At 49.6% G+C, this 15,958-nt stretch overlaps 1 long non-coding RNA gene and 1 pseudogene across 2 annotated transcripts; one reads left to right on the top strand and one right to left on the bottom strand.

The window, feature by feature from the left end:
* Window positions 1-13,010, top strand: part of LOC116669178 — a 29,927-nt pseudogene extending 16,917 nt beyond the window's left edge.
* On the bottom strand, window positions 786-14,897 carry LOC106729023. 2 transcript variants are annotated; one of them, XR_004326536.1, is made up of 6 exons: window positions 14,467-14,897; window positions 12,341-12,660; window positions 8,748-8,832; window positions 8,439-8,667; window positions 7,229-7,370; window positions 786-2,544 (listed from the first exon to the last, which is right to left on the bottom strand). It is a non-coding gene; the product is annotated as an uncharacterized LOC106729023 (long non-coding RNA). The 2 variants fall into 2 exon arrangements; XR_004326537.1 differs by lacking the exon at window positions 14,467-14,897 and adding an exon at window positions 13,146-13,526.
* Window positions 14,898-15,958: the final 1,061 nt, after the last annotated feature.

Raw genomic sequence — 15,958 nt, 5'->3', positions numbered from 1 at the left:
CAGAGGAAATCAACAGGTTTCCCAGAAAAACCTGCCTGCCCCTGGCCTGAAGCAGTTTCCCACAGACCCATCTGTCTGGTCAGTGTGACGTCCAGGTGCTCTGCCTGTGTCAATACCAATCTGAATTCAAGTCCTGGCTGGGCCACAGATTAACTCACCGTAGGACTCTGGGCAAGTTTCATTTGGTTTTTAACTTCTTTGAGTTCCCTTCCTCACCTGCCCCTAAACTTTCCAAGGTTCCCCCTTGCTCACTGAAGAGAAACCCTGAATCTCGTGGTCCAGCATGTGGCTGTTGAGAGTCTGGTTCAAATGCATTTTTCCAACCCCATTCTTCTTTACCCTCTAGGTTCAAGGAGCGTGATTCCTCCAGTTCCATTCTTCTTTCTCAAGATTGCTTTGGCTACTTGGGGTCTTTTGTGTTTCCATACAAATTAATTTTTTTCCAGTTTTGTGAAAAAATGCAATTGGTAATTTGATAGGGATTGCATTGAATCTGTAGATTACATAGGAACAAATTGGAAATTAAAAGTAATACATGATTTACTCAGCAAATATAAATTATTCTATTTAGCTCAAGGATTAGAAACTATGCAGAGTTCACTAATTTGGGGAGAATTTTTTAAATTTATTTTTTCCATCTTTTTTTGGATATTATTGACATATAACATACATAAGTTAAGCTATACAATGTGATGATTACATATATGTATATATTGCAGAATGTTTACTACAATAAGGTTAGTTAACACCTCTATCCCCTCACATGTTTATGTTTTTTTGTGTGCTCTTATAAAAGAGACTCCAGAGAATTCCCTTACCCCTTCTGACATGTTGAGGACACAGTGAGAAGACAGTTGTGGCTCTCACCAGACACCAAATCTGCCCACACCTTCCCCTGCTGCTGGCTTGGGTCTTGTCAAGCTCAGTCTTCCCATGGAACCTGGGTGATGGATGAGCCGGTGGCTGGACTGCAGTCCTTGGGAACCCAGATGGGTTGGGCTGGGAATGGCTGAGTGTGGGATCGCTTCAGTAAAACGACGGGAGAGGAGCCCTCGGAGTGTCCTGGGGTGTGGGGCACTTAGGGCGTGGGGCCTCGCATTCCTGGATGGTTGAGATGACACAGCTGATGATTATCATTATTATTCCTGCTCTGGCTTCTCTGAGCTTTCATCCTCCAGGACCCTGCCTTGCTGGCCGGGGCGTCACCAGCTAGCAAGGCCTCCTGGGGTGGGGTGGGGCAGGGCGGGCGGCTCCTGGTTGCAAAGGAACACACATGATGGTGGGTTTCCTCCCCAGTCAGCTCAGGGACTTTCCTAACCCTGGAAGCATGGGCAGAATTTCTCAAGGGGGAAACTGAGGCACAGAGCCAGGGCATGACTTGACCGAGGTCCTGGAGGACCTCCGTCTCCTGCCAACCCCTACTCACTAGACCACGTTTATCCTTCCCCAATTGGGGAAGATCTTGTTGGCCTGGAAGAGAGCCAGGGAAGGTATGGATCATAGAAGAGAAAACTGGGTTGGGTCCAGGATGACAGAACTGGTACCCTCCTTGCCAGGTGCTTCGGGCATCATGAGGTCAGGCTGCTGGTTTCGCATCTCTCTGGATGGTCCTTCCTCATGGGTGGAGCTTCCCCAAGCCCCTGAGGGAGGCCAGTGCCACAGACGCAGCTGTGCAAAATGTCCCACTGTCTCCCATCAGAGGCAGAGGCTGCATTCAGCACCCCGGAGAGGATGAGCCAAGCCAGGCGCAGAGGGCCAGATGATGGCTCAGAGACAGGGGAAAGGGGGTGTGTGCGCGTGCGCGTGCGCGTGCGTGCGCGCTTGTGTGTACATTTGCTAACGCCAGGCTTTCGTTGGTGACATGTCCCTGCCTGCCCAGATGAGATCAAAGAAAGACTGACAAGGAGGAGATATGAATGACAACCTGATGACTGGGGCTGGAGTAGGGCAGGGGGGCCACTGAGTAGATGCCTGCGGGCAGTGGGGAACCCAAGGAGAAGGGAGGGAGTGGCCCCACCAGCTGAGGCTGAGACCCAGCTGGTAGGTGCTAGACTCACGTTCCCCATTTGCGCTGTCCATCTAGAGAGTAGAGATCTTTGACTGCATCTTCTGGCTTCAAGCTGAGGTGGGACAACATGGAAGAGAGGCTGAGGACGTTGGAGGAGAGAAGTCAGTCAACAGGGCTTCGGGGACCTCCGCAAGTTCTCACCTCCTCAGTGCCTCCCAGAGCCGGCCAACCAGCCAAGCTCTCAATTTATCAAGAATTTAATAAGTAGCTACTCTGCTCAAGGTGCTGTGCTTGGAGCCTTGGGTGGAGATGCCTCAGACATGGCGCTGCCCTCAGGAGGCGCTCTCTGGAGAAAGACACATTTTCCTGTTTGGTTTCGGCCCCACTTTACACAGGGCAACGCCAGCATCCTGGGCTGAGTCCCGAGGCATCTTCTTCCTCCCTGGCCATTTGTGGCCGTGAGCTCAGGCCCTCGCTTCTGTTCCAACCACCAGCTCTGAGTTCACACAGGATCAATGCTCCTGGAATTCTTGCTGCTTTAAAAAAAAAATCTTTTTTAATTGAAGTGTAATTAATTTACAATGTTAGTTTCAGGTGTACAGCAAAGTGATTCAGTTATACATATACATACATATATACATTTTCTTTTCAGATTCTTTTCCACTATATTTTATTACAAGAAATTGAATATGGTTCCCTGTGCTATACAGCAGATCCTTTCTTACCACTTTCTTGATACTCACCTGGCTGAAACATTCACCCTTCAGCCACCTAAGACATTTTTTGAGCTTGCCACTGGGATTAGGCTGCTCCAGGATGCACTGTTTTTCCAGGGACCCTACCCTGTTCCAGACCAAATACACCCTGTAACACCCCCGCCTGCCTGTCTCCTCCTGTCCGTGAGCTGAAGAATCTGCAGTGTCCCCTGTTGCTTGGCAGACACACCTGGAATTTGGGGGCTATTTTCCAGAGCCCTCCCACGCATTTCTAGCTCTTTTTATTATTACCTACCAGTGTCCCCTCCCGTGCCCCCATCTAATAGTGTAACTCTACATCTGAACCAGAGCAGAGAGCTCTTTAAGGGAATCACTTTCACATTTATAGTTGGTTTATTCAACATATATTTACTACCAGCTGCTGTGTATCAGACACTGTGACAGGGACTGAGATGGCTCTGATGGTGACAAGGGCAGACAGGCCTCCTTTCCTGGGGGAGCCCATGAACCAACAGGCAGGACAGACACTAATGATGAAAATGGGGCATGTGGTCTGACTGGACAACCACCTAGGGTCCCTGGGAGTCTGGGCATTTCCACAGTGTCCTCAAATACTTCTTTTACTTCCTGCCTGGATTCTTTGCAGAGCGTGCCATGCTGGGGAGGAGTGGAGACTGTTCCAACAGGATGTCCACATGGTAAGACCTACAAGGCACCAGCTCCCAATCTGTTCTCCCCCGAGATGGAGGCAGGGGAGCGAGGCCCCACCCTTCTTGAATTCAGTCTCTTAAGGAAGTGGACACAGGAAGCAGGGACAGAATTAAGAGCCTAAAACTCCATGTACAAACCATTTGGGCAATGAAGCTGAGAAGGTCTGCCAAAGGCATTTCCCAATTTCACTGTGCTGGGAAGTACCAGATTCCACCACCTCTCCAGAAAGCAGCCGCCTTGTTAAGGATGAAATCCACACTCTGCTCTGTCCTCTGACTACATTGCCCATGAGAAGTGGTGCCCCTGTGTTTCATTTTGAAACTTGTCCTTGAATGAAGGCTCTAACCCCTCACGCAGTTGTTGGATGTTGAGTCAGTGTTTAAGCACTGTAATTGGCAGAAAAGTCCTCCAACTGTCTAACCAAGACGAGACACTGCAAGTTCCACCCTCTGGCTCATCTGCCGCCCTCTGTGGAATGGGGAAAACAAGAAAACTCTGAGTGTTTCCACAAAACTTCTATAAAACTGACATGAGTGAAAGGCCTTCGGATCTGATGGCCCTCATTCTAAGTGTCAGTATCCCATATGGAAATTTTTTTAGAGGAAGTGATGGTGGGGGTGCGGGGGTGGGGTGGAGGACAGAGAGCTCCCACCTGCTCGAATATAAGCCTCTCGGGTGCTTTCCTGGAACCCTCACCTAGGTGGGGTTCTCTCCCCACTTTGGTGCCTCTGTCACCCTGGGGGGTGACACTCCTGGCTGTGGAAGTGGAATGGGCCCCAAGAATGCTGTGGGGGTGGCGGGTGGGGCGGAGCTGGCATATAAAATGCAGTGATGGAGCTTTCCCTTTTAGGTGTGCCTGGTAGAAATGAAAGTGGCTTGAGCGCTAAAACAAGAAAAGCACTAGAGAAGCACAGTTTTCAAAGGCTGTTGCCTTAAATTTGTGGTAGTTTCCTAAATCAAGGGGCAAATTCCTACATTTGAGTGTCTTTCCCTTCCTTCTTCCTCCCTCCCTCCCTTCCTTCCTTTGTCCTTCTTCCACCCTCCACCTTTCAATGGGAACACCTTCCTCTTCTCTCTTCCAGCCTCAATTCTACCATTTCTTTTTTTTTTAATTGAAGTATAGTCAGTTACAATGTGTCAATTTCTGATATGTCAATTCTACCATTTCTACCATCCTTTCAGGTCGAGCTACAGGCTCACCTCTTCCATGCATGTTTCCCATCTGGTCAGTCTCCAGTTGTCTGCTTCTTTCTTTGAATTCCCATTGAATTCTGCTAAATTCTACAGCTTGGCACGACTACACAATGTCTTGTGTTCCCCAGCTGTTTCATGTACGTGAATCTTGTCCCCCAAGTCAGTTGGCGAGTGTCTAAAGGGCAGAGGCCATTCTTTATATCTTGGAGCCCCTCAGCCCAGGGCTGGAGATGTAATAGGACTTTATTGAGACCTCCATTAGCCATTTACTTCTCATTACACATCAGAGAATTCAAACAGGAAAGAACATTCGTAAGTGTAATAAATGTGAATAAGCCTTCCTTTATACACCATCTTTATGCAACCACCTTACACAACGTCAGAGAATTCCTGCCGGAGGGAAACCTGTATCTGACGTCCATGGGAGAACCCTCAGGTGAGTCTGGAGGCTTGGAAGGCACATGTGACTCAGTGTCACAGAGCTCTGTTACAGAGAAGGTGACTGTGGGGAACTCTCCGCTCAAGACAATACCCAATATCGGCGTGTACATTAGACAGAACCATGAATCCGAAGAATGTGGAGAAACTTCCCTCAGGGTCTTCACCAACCAACATCAGAGAATTCACCCGAGAGTAAAGAGCAGTGTAGATGGGGATACAGTAGGGAGGGGAAGCGGCCACAGTTCCTGTCTTTAGTGCAGCTTGCCTCTAGACCCATTTCCCAGCTGAAGAAATTGAGACTTGGAGAGGAAGCATGGTACACTGCAGGTACAAATGGAATATTACAAAACTTTGATTAGCACCTTTTCTTTTTGAATTTGAAACACTTCCATGTCTGTTTTCCTTTGTCTTCATCTCTCAGTAGAGAAGGGAAGGGATGATGTCCCCAGTGCTTGTTATCGATGGAGAAATGGGGCTGGGGAAGCTGCATCACTGGTCCAGGGCACAGGTCACAAAAGGAGCTCTAGTCTCTGGAGACCTTTATTTGATGTGCTGGGCACCTTGCTAGGTGCTGGGGACCCTGCTAGGTGCTAAGGGAGAATAAAGGTGGAAAGAGAGGTCCTGTGCCCTCAAATAGCTTATAATTCAGGAAGGGAACAGATGGGCCCTTAAAATACGGCTTTGATGGGAGTGCACATGAAATGAGGCAGAGGCATGAAATGCAGGAAAGGAGCCCTACGTTCCTTTGGGGGAAGGAGGAAAAGCTTCACAGAGGAGGTATTGTTTTAGCTGAGACATAAAGGATGAGGAGTTTGCCAGGCAAACAAGTGAGAAGAGGGTGTTCCAGGTGGAAGAGACAGCACAAGCGAAGGCATTGACGTAAGAAAGGACACGGCCTGCTGAGGATCCTGACGAAGTTCAGTGTGTAGAGCGTGGTGGGGGTGGGAGTGGGGTGGCCATGAGCTAACAGCTAGGCAGTCAGCCAAGGGGAAGAGAACACGGGGCCCTTGATTGCCTTGCAAAGCAGTTCAGATTTCCCTTTAAGCAAGGGGAGCTGTATTAGTTTCTGGCTGCTGCTGTAACAAATAACCACAAACCTAGTGGCTTCAGACAACACAGGTTTACTGACAGTTCTGGAGGTCAGAAGTTGCACTGGGCCAACATCAGGGCATCAGTAGGATGTGTTCCTCCTGGAGGCTCTTGGGGAGAGTCAGTTCTACACCCGCTCCAGTTTCTAGAAACTGCCCACATTTCTTGGCTCATGTTCTTCTCCCATCTTCAAAGCCAGCAGCCACACCATTCTGCCCTCTGCTTCCATGGTCACATCTCCTTCTCAGGACTCTAATGCTCCTGCCTCTCTTTGGATGACCTTTGTGGTTAGATTGGACTCATCGGATAATCCAGGCTAAGGTCCAAATTTCAAGATCCTTAACTTAATCCCAGCTGCAAAGTCCCTTTCACCAAGGTAAGGTAACATATTCACAGGTTCCAGGGTTTAGGATGTGGACATCTTTAGGGCTCCATTAACCTGTTTATCACAGGATAAGCCACTCAAGAATTCTTTATTTTTTTAATGGAGGTACTGGGGATTGAACCCAGGACCTTGTGCATGCCAGGCATGCACACTACCACTGAGCTATACCCTCCCCACCTCAAGAATTCTGAGCAGGAGAGTGCGGTGACGGAATTGGAGTTCTGGGCAGTATAGCATTATGGTTAAAAGAGCAGGCTTAGGAGTCTGACTACCTGGGTTCAATCCTGAGCCTGCCACGTGAGACTTAATGTGACCTTACATCGTTTCCTACTTCATTTCTCTCTCTCTCGGTTTCCTCATCTGTGAAATGGAGATACCTACTCAAAGAGCAGTTGGAAGGACTGCGTGGGATAAGAGGTAAAACAGGACAGTGGAAAGTACTCAATAAATTGGGAACATCTTGGTGCCCAGTACGTGCTGAGAACACAACCCAGTCAGGAAAAAGACATTCGTGGTCAACGCCACACAGAGCAGAACCTAGCTTCATAGGGGGTCCATTTCCACAGGACCATCAACACCCAACATGATAGGGAAGGAGGTCCCCAGGCACCAGGGGATTCTCTGGCACAGGAGGAACACAGCAGCCCCTCTGAACGGCACGATGTTTCTCAATGGAGCACTCACCTCTTCCTCTCTGCTGGCGAAATGAAACGAGGGACGGAAGTTGCCCCTGTCTGTTCCCACTCTCAGCTGGGGGTCCATCTGAGTGTTGGATAATATTAGAGAGTAGGTAATGTTCTGTCTTAGGCTTTCTTCCCTGAGATCTCTGTAAAAAAAAAAAAAAAAAAAAAAAGAACTGTTTAGTTTGATGTGGGGCCAAAGACTCCGCCACATCTAGTGTGATGGTAAGTGTGCTTCTCAGAGTCAACGGGCGCCTGGTCTGGGGTTTCTTGCTCCCCTATCCTTTCTGTCCCTGATTCCTAGTTCCAATGAATGCAGGCTACCAAAGTATCTCTCTCCTTCCTGCTGCTTTTTTCTCTAAGGAGCTCCAAAAAAGTGGCTATGGATCTCTTTAAGATTTACCAGCAAGTAGATAAAATACAGGACACTCAGTTAAATTTGAATTTCAGATAAGTGATGAACAATTTTAGTATGTCTCAAATGTTACTGTATGTTTAGTAGCTACTTTCAAAACCAGATTATTTGACTAACCAGAACATCCCATTCCCTAAATTCACCGTGTAACACTATGTATGTTCTTTGAGGCAATTAACAAGGTCAATTGGTATTCAAGCCCTGAAAGTTCGAGGACCTTCTTACAGGTGACTTTCTTTGTAGTAACACAGGGAAGGGAGGGAAGGCTATGGTTCTCGAGGGACGGCAAGGGTCAGAATAGTGAGGATGGGTCCCTCTTATTTCCTTGACATGAATGGTGATGGCACTTCAGCTGTGACAATTTCTTCTCCTGCCCACCTCTGAGATTCAAAGGCACTCAGCTCCTCTTCATGAATGGGGCACATAATCCCTGCTACTCCACAACCTAATGGTGACCAGCATACCCGTTCTATTTAAGTTTGAGACCTCTTTGATCTTGACTAGGATAACGATGCTGACTCTTACCATCTATGGGATATGAAGGAAAGTCTGTCTTCAGATTGGGTGTGTATAATTTGCAGTCATTGTTACATGAAACACACACAGGAAAGAACGGTTGAAATCTGCCAGGCTAGTCACTGTTGGTACTAAGGTTTGCTCAAGGTCTGGCTCCCAGGCGCCATCCCATGTGACTGCTCCAATCTAGAATGACCCTCCTCTTCTTACTCACCTCTAGCCCTCACTCCAAACTTCCCTCCTTGTTCTGTGGGGGGTAAACACCTGAAGTCCTCCAACTTACCTTGTCTGCTGGTTGAGGCTCAGCCCTGCCACCAGTTAGGGGTTCCAGCAGATGGTCACTTCCAGGTCACTTCCTGGTCATCTCCAGGCCTCTCTCCACTGCAGCATATTGTGCAGTCTGGTGCTGTCAGGTGGGACTTGAGATCTCCCATCGAAGTGGTTTAGCCATCTAGTAGTGGTGGACTCCTACATTTCTGTACTCACCCCTTTTAAGCATTATTTTAGAGACTCTAAATAAAGGCAAAAGATGATACCAGTTTATGAAAACGTAAAGGAGCCCTGGATTTTACCCCTCTGTGTGTGAACTAACCTGCCAGCCGATGGCAAGAATCCGAACTGCACAAGGATGAACTGTGTCCTCTTTCACCTCCCGTTACTTCTAGAAAAATGTGGCCCTGAGGGGCCAGGAGAATTAATGACTTAATGCCTAACAAATCTCCAGGAACAACCTGCTGCAGATAAGATCTCATTATGGTTAATTGCTGTTATTATTATTGTTATTGTCGTTCTTAGCCCAGCTCCTGTGAAAAGCTGCCACAGCTTTGTTGACCTTAGGTCAGGGGTTTAATTAATACCTCTTCTGAATGCCAGAGGCCCCAGGCACCACATTCCCGCCCCAACATGCAGGCTCCACCTCCTCTGAGCCCCGCTCACAGGGTCTCCTCCACCACCAGATCTTCCCAGTCCCTCCCTGGAGCGGCTCCATCATTCTTCAATCCTGCTAGCAACGCCAGCTCCCATTCCAGCCCCCTCACTCCAGATATCCTCCCCCTCCCCCTTGCCGCCCCTCCCTGTACCTTCCCTTTTCTGCCGTTTCCCAGCCCCCCAACACAGTTTTTGGCCCAAATAGTTCTCCAGGGCTGAGCCTTTTGCAGGGTCATAAAAGCTAAGAGAGGGTTCCCTGAACCTCGTCCTTTCCCCTTGCAGCCCCCATGTCTTGCACTGCACCCCAGGTCTCCGATCCCACCTCTGTGAGAACTTTGGGCCTGTTCTTCAGGTGGCGAGGCCGGTTGGGTGGGTTGGCTGGTTTAGGGTTACGGAGTTTGGCACTAGCTCACAGTCCCGTGCAGCTGCCTTCTTTAATTAATTAATTCCAATTTTTAAAAAACCATCTCTTCAATTGGACCTCAGTGCATGCCTCTGGGGCATATGTCACATCAATTAAAGACAACAATTAATCGTGCTGCCTAAAAGAATCTCTGAGCCTCTTTAAAGACTCAAACACAATTCGGGCCTAACTGCCTTAGATCACTCTGCTGTAGACAGACCCTGAGGCAGCACCCCCAGGGTAGGAACTGGGTGGCAACAGTCCACTTAGAGATGGGAGATGTTCTCCTGTTGTGGGTGCCTCCCTCAGCGCCCACGCTCCCTAACCCCAGGGGTCCTCTCCGCCTTTGCTTAGATATCCAGGAAGCTAAGCTATTGCAGGTGGTGTGGTGCCCTGGTTTCTCTGGGGTAGGACCGACATCCCTCAAATTCCAAAGCCCACCTCTCCACTGTCTTAACTGACCATCTTGCATCGATAATGATGAATTGCAGGACCTCTAACAACATGACAGGGACTGAGTTGATCTGTCCTTCCATCCATAGAGATGGTTGATGTAGGGTTAGCGAAAGCTTTCACAGTGGTTTGAATTGGGAAAATGGTTAAAGATGTTGCTTGAGGGCTGAGATGATTTTGCATTTTTTTCAAAGAAAATATATTTCTTTTTGAGGGGGTAGTTAAACATCCACTAGCAACCTTCCTGATCTCTGAACACTTCATATTTGCTCATGCTAAAATGAGTCTATAAGCTTACGGTGAGGGGGTTGCATTTTCCTGCCTACCCTGGGTGGGTGGGTGGGAGACAGGCAGCCACCCGCTCGAGGCTCAGGGCTGGGCAGAAGGGCGCGAGGGAGCCAGCATGCTCTATTGGAGGAAGTTTTATCAATTCCTTACATCTGTTAGTGGACACTCGTCCCACTTAGAAGTGGAATTACCACTCAGGACTCTTGGAAAAGGTGGGGGTAGTGGGAGGGGGTTTAAAGGAGCAAAATCCATCCTTCGGAGGCCTGCATCTTCGGCAGACCGAGGGACCCAGGGATGCAGCGTGGAGGAAGCTCTCCCTCGTTTTGAGGCCACCATCTTGCCCCCAGGCCCCACCCCGCCCTCCAGAAATGATTTCTTAATGGTCTTTGATTCCCACCTTGCTCGACAGACACTTGGTAGAAGCTTCAGGAAGGTTGATAGAACATTGAAGACAAGGAGGGGAAGAGACATGCAGTGCAGCTACAAATAGTTTTCCATGTGCAAAGCAAGTAGGTAGATGGGACTGGACCAAAACCTTAGCCTCACTAACACTGTCCTTTCTACTCAATTGGAATTAAAAAAAAATTAGTAGGCCAGGTAAACATGACTTTCCTTATCTATTTAACTCATTTATTTATTGGCATAGGTGAGTTGACTGTGAGTCACTTTTGTCCCTTTATGTTTGCCAGAATCATGGCTGTCCATTTGAGTCCAAACTTCCAGAGAACAGAGACCACATCTGTTCAATTTGCTTTGTATGGTGTCCAGCAAAGGGCTGCAGTATCGTGTCACAGAGAAGTGCTGGACTTGGACTGCGGGGACCCAGATTTTAGTTCTGGCCATGCTGCCCTTAAAATCTGGACCTTGGTTTTAATTCGCTGTTAAAAAATAGTGGGAAGAACATTTCCTGCCCTTCCTACCTCCCAGGGTTGAGGGAAGGAGTAAATAAACTACTGGAGAAGAAAGACTTGTACAAATGGTCACATACCTGTTGTTTTGAAAAAAATTATAAAAATTTTTGATGACAAGGACACCAGAGTAATCATACTCCAAGCTCTGAGATGTTCCAAATGGAAGAGGTGATGTACAGAGACCACAGCTGTAGGGAGCTGTGAACCAAATGGTGGGTCCAGGTTACAGCCAAAACCAAGCTTGAGACGGAAGTGACACTGGCTGTCTCAGTAGCCTCCCTCATCTCTATCCCCAAAGCAAAACAGCTCTACTCACAGATCTGGTCTTTTAGTGAATCCTCTTTTTTTATTCTAGAGCACCTTGGCATTTATTTTAACTTTTCACTGGAATTTAAGTAGGGGTGGTGGGAGCTGAGGGGCACAGAATGAAAGTGCCCATGGACCACATTCCTTTAAGACTGGAAATACACATATACACATGAGCGCATGTGTGCGTCTACAGACAAGCCCTGTGGCAGACAAGCCAAGAGTCCAGCTCTCTGGGCTGTCTCTAAACACTATCACTTAGAGACATGAGGGGGGGGAAAGTGAATACGAAAGGAGAGACCAGGACAGCTTTATCCACTCTGTAGAAGGGGCAGTTTCCTATAGGAAGGGCTTAGAGATGAGAATTGGATAGTAACTCTTAGGAAAAGAATGGAATTGCAAGGTATTAACAAACACAGTCAGCTTTCTAGAGTAGAATCCTAGGTATCAGATCTGGAAGGTTCTAAGAATCATATAATCCCCTCTTTTCACAAAGCCTCAAAGATGAAGTGATTGAACAAAGGTCACAACACTACAAGTATGAGGACCCAGAAGGTCATGACCAAGCTCTGGCCCCAAGTCTGGGGCAGCAGGACAGGGTTATATTAGTTAATGATGTTGGTAGGGAGCCACGGCCACTGCCCCTCCATAAGTACATGTGTTAAGAACTATTATTGACTAGGGGTACACCCCTGGAAACTTGGGGAGCAAAGAAATGCAGTGAATAGGGAGCTTGTACCAGGTCATCAAGCTCACCTTATAGAAACCAGATAGCTCTGCTGCTGTTTCAGTTAAATCTGTGAAGTTTTCAGAGCTGTCAAAGTATACAGAACTTTTTACTAAAACTTTTAAATTAAAAAAAAAAAAAGGGTCCTGTTGATTTCTGCCCACACTTACTGAAAAAGCTGGTGAGGAACTATCCGGGGCCGGGAAACCAGGATGAGAGAAGCCTTGTCTTTCAACAAGGCCAGTGTGGGTGCTAAGCCCTGCCTGCCATGACTGCTAAGCTGTAGTGCCCGCAGCTGAAGAAGGCAGGCTGACTGAGAGCAAACGCCCTCTTCTTGTGACATGTCAAGGGATGACGCCCTTCTCTTGGTAGGTTCTTGAAGGGTAAGAGTTAAGGGGGAGCAGAGGAACTGGGATCGCCTTGCCAGGCCCAAGGCCTTCCAGAGAACCAGTCACCAAGGCTTCAGATACATCGGGCAAGTCCCAGGGTCCTGGAGAGAGAAAGGAGGGGGGAAAAACATGAAATAAAGGAGATGCAGTCTTAGAACTGAATATTAGAATTATTCTCCCTCACATGCCAAGACTACTTGTTTTCACTCCACAGGAATATGCAGTCATTTTCTAGAGCCTTTCAAACCCTCTGAGAGGACAGCACCCTGGGAGTTGGAAGACCGGGTCCTGTTCTGCCTCCACAGTTGACTGGACTGGGTGACTTGGGCTGAGCCCATACACCTACCTTGGCCTGAACTTCCTTCATTGGGAATACCACCTGTCCTGCCTGCTTTGTGGGGGTGTTGGATGATCTGATGAGATAATGGACAGAACCTCTCTGCAAAAGCCATAAAGCACTCCTCAAAGGGCAGGTAATCATATTACTATTCTAATTACTAGGAGCCCTTCAGAGGGTTGGCCTGTGGGTGAAGAGTCCCAGAGATTTGGAAGATCACCTTGTTTCCTTAGTCATCACTCTGCATACCTTCCTTCCAAGCAGGATGGCCCTCACAATCAGAGGGTGGGGAATGGATCAAATGTCCGAGAAGGCAAAGCTAGACATCTCAGATGTTCTGGGCTCACTGGCCCCCATAGATGCCAAGTTCTTTTTCACATTGAATTAAGTTTTTCCTTGTACTACTTTATGCTTATTTCCTCCTCTTCTGCCTGAAGATTTTCTCTCTACCTGCTGAAATATGGTATCATTTTTAGTGTTTATCCATGGAAGACACTCACTATTGAAGAACATGACCCACAGTTGCTAAATTGCAATTCCTGGGGTCTGGAGTCCAAGTGTAATTAAATCCAAGCATCAGTTTTTGGAAGGAGCCAAGAATAGAGTCAGTCCTTGAATCCCTTTATAAAGTTTCAGTCTCATCCCTAACCTTTTCCCAGACTCAGGTTATTTTACTTCCCACAGGAATTTCTTTTGGGGGGTGCTATTTTGGGGAGAATTACCTGCATCTGAATAGAAAATGTTTAGAGAGGTCTGCCTCAGTGCAGGAACACTTGTTAAGTGTGCTTTTAATAATGGAGGGAGAATAAGGAGTTCCAATTACGATAAGATTCGGAAAACATCAGGGAAATTTGGTTTATGATGGGAAAGGTCGTGCCTTGGTTCTACTCCACCCTAGGCCTTCACCTTGCCTTGTTCATTTCCCCTCTCGGTACTCCAAGCCCTTTCAATTATGGACACCCTCTCTTGGCTCTGAACTTGGATAAATGTTAACTTGTTAGCTAATAGGACCATTAATTATATTAATGATTAATTGCTAATTAGTCATAAAGCTGTAATACTTAAATGGAGGCTTTGAGCAGCTCTGGCTCAAGCGCGCGCGCATGAGCACGCACCCCCCCCCCCTTCCTGGCCACAGAACAAGTGCGTCTCTAAATTTGTTTTTCTGACCACTTTGGCAATCTTTAAATTTCTCCAGTTTTTATTAGCTGTCCCATTCATCTGGCGAGTGACCACACTGCTTATATTTTGCCTCTTTTATTTCTGTCCTCTGTCACTCACACTGCCTTCCAGTAACGAGATCAGGAGTCAAGATTTTTTTTTTTTTATACCGTATTTCATAAACCAAAAAATCTCTTTTACTTTCTAAATATCACTTGGGCCTACTTTTCTACTTTGGCCCCCTCTTCTTCACCTCAACCTTCCCGAATCCTAAACTGCCCCCTACTTTGTGGAATCCTACCCTACAGCCAGCCCAAAGCTCCCTCGCACTCTACGGTTTGGCTTCCTTTCAGCAACCACGCCCCCAGACCCCAGGAGAGCGGTGCGCACGCGCATTCCATGCCTTTACCTGGGCGCTCGGGTGTTGGCTTAGGGGAGGCGGGGGTGGAGCGGGAGTCGGCGGTTACAAGGGCGGCAGAGCTCTCACGAAGTGGCAGGAAGGAGAAAAGGTGCGCCGGGGACGGCCCCGAGAGCTGCGCATGCGAGCCGCCGCGCCCAGCGGCCGAGATGCCAGGGGGGCGGGCGGAGGGAGGTATCGGGCTCCCTGTTGGGCGAGGGGGCCTGGTGAGGGAAGGGGCCGCGGGCGCGCGCGCGCTCTCGCCGCCTCTCGTCCCTCCCTCCCTGCCCCCCTCTCCGCACACAGAACCACACACGCACACCCCCTCCCCCGCCTCCCTCCCCGCGCGCCTCCCGCCCCGCCGGCCCCGCTCGCCCTCGCGCGCTCGAAAGGCAGTGGCGAGACGTCGGAGCGGCGGCCACGTAGCGCCGCGGCGGCGGCGGCGGCGGCGGTCGCCGAGGCCGGGTCTGCGGAGCGGCCCTCAGGACAGACATTGGGCGGGGTGAGGGGCCGGCCCGGCCGGCGGTTGTTACTCGAGCGCCGCGGCTACAGGCCCCCCGCCGCAGGGATGGACCCCCGAGGCGGCGGTCGGGAAGGCGGAGGCGGAGGCGACCGGCCCGGGTGAGTAGGGGCCCCTGCCCCCCACGCACACGCCACAGTCGCTGCTGCGCGCCTGGCAGCGGCCCTTCCTCTCCGCCACCCGCCGAGCCGACCGGGGCTCTGGGTGCCGGGTTAACCCTTCGCCGAGGCAGCTGCGTGCGCTAGGCCGAAGCAGCCCCCATTCGGAGGGGAGGCCCCGGGCGCTGCGCTCTTCTAGTCCCGAGCCTGGGTCGGGGTCGCCCGCTTCTGCCCCTTCGTCCCCTCCTTCCCGGACTCGAGCTAGGCTCCAGTTTTGCAGAGTCCGCTCGCCCCGATGCCCAGGGGGAGGCCGGGGTCGCACTGGTTAGCGGGCCCAGGGGAGGTTTGCACCGGTTCGTCCTGCGAGCATTCTCCTGCCCTGCAGCTAGTGGCTTGCACCCACTGCCTCCCCTGCCCTGCGGTTGCGCCCAAACCTCCAACCCCCGGGAGTATTGTGCCGCCCGAGATAAAATGCGTCCAGTGTACACCCGCCTAACACTCATCCAGAGGGTAATGCAGACCTTTGTCCACCCGCCCGCCTCCTCTTCCCCTCCAATCAGGCTCTGCTTAAGATTCTTAGTTGGGAGCCACTAAAGGTAGTGACACCCCAGTTACATCTGCACAGAACATGTCCATTGTCGAGGGATGTCTCCTGTAGAAATGATAAATGCTCCTACCTCACCCTCGAAGACCGTCTTCACGATTTAAGATCCCATATGCTCTTCTTGGAGAGGGCCAGTCTTTGATCACATCTAGCACATCCCTCCCCCACAACACACACACACACCCCCACACCCACCCACCCACCCTCATTGCCGAACAGTGTCTCTCATCGCGGATGCATTGTCAGAAATGGCTTGTGCCAATCAAAGGAATATGTTTTTGC

This window comes from Camelus ferus, chromosome 16, assembly GCF_009834535.1.
Source record: "Camelus ferus isolate YT-003-E chromosome 16, BCGSAC_Cfer_1.0, whole genome shotgun sequence".
Classification (NCBI taxonomy): Eukaryota; Metazoa; Chordata; class Mammalia; order Artiodactyla; family Camelidae; genus Camelus; species Camelus ferus.
This window is presented reverse-complemented; position numbering and strand designations above follow the sequence as displayed.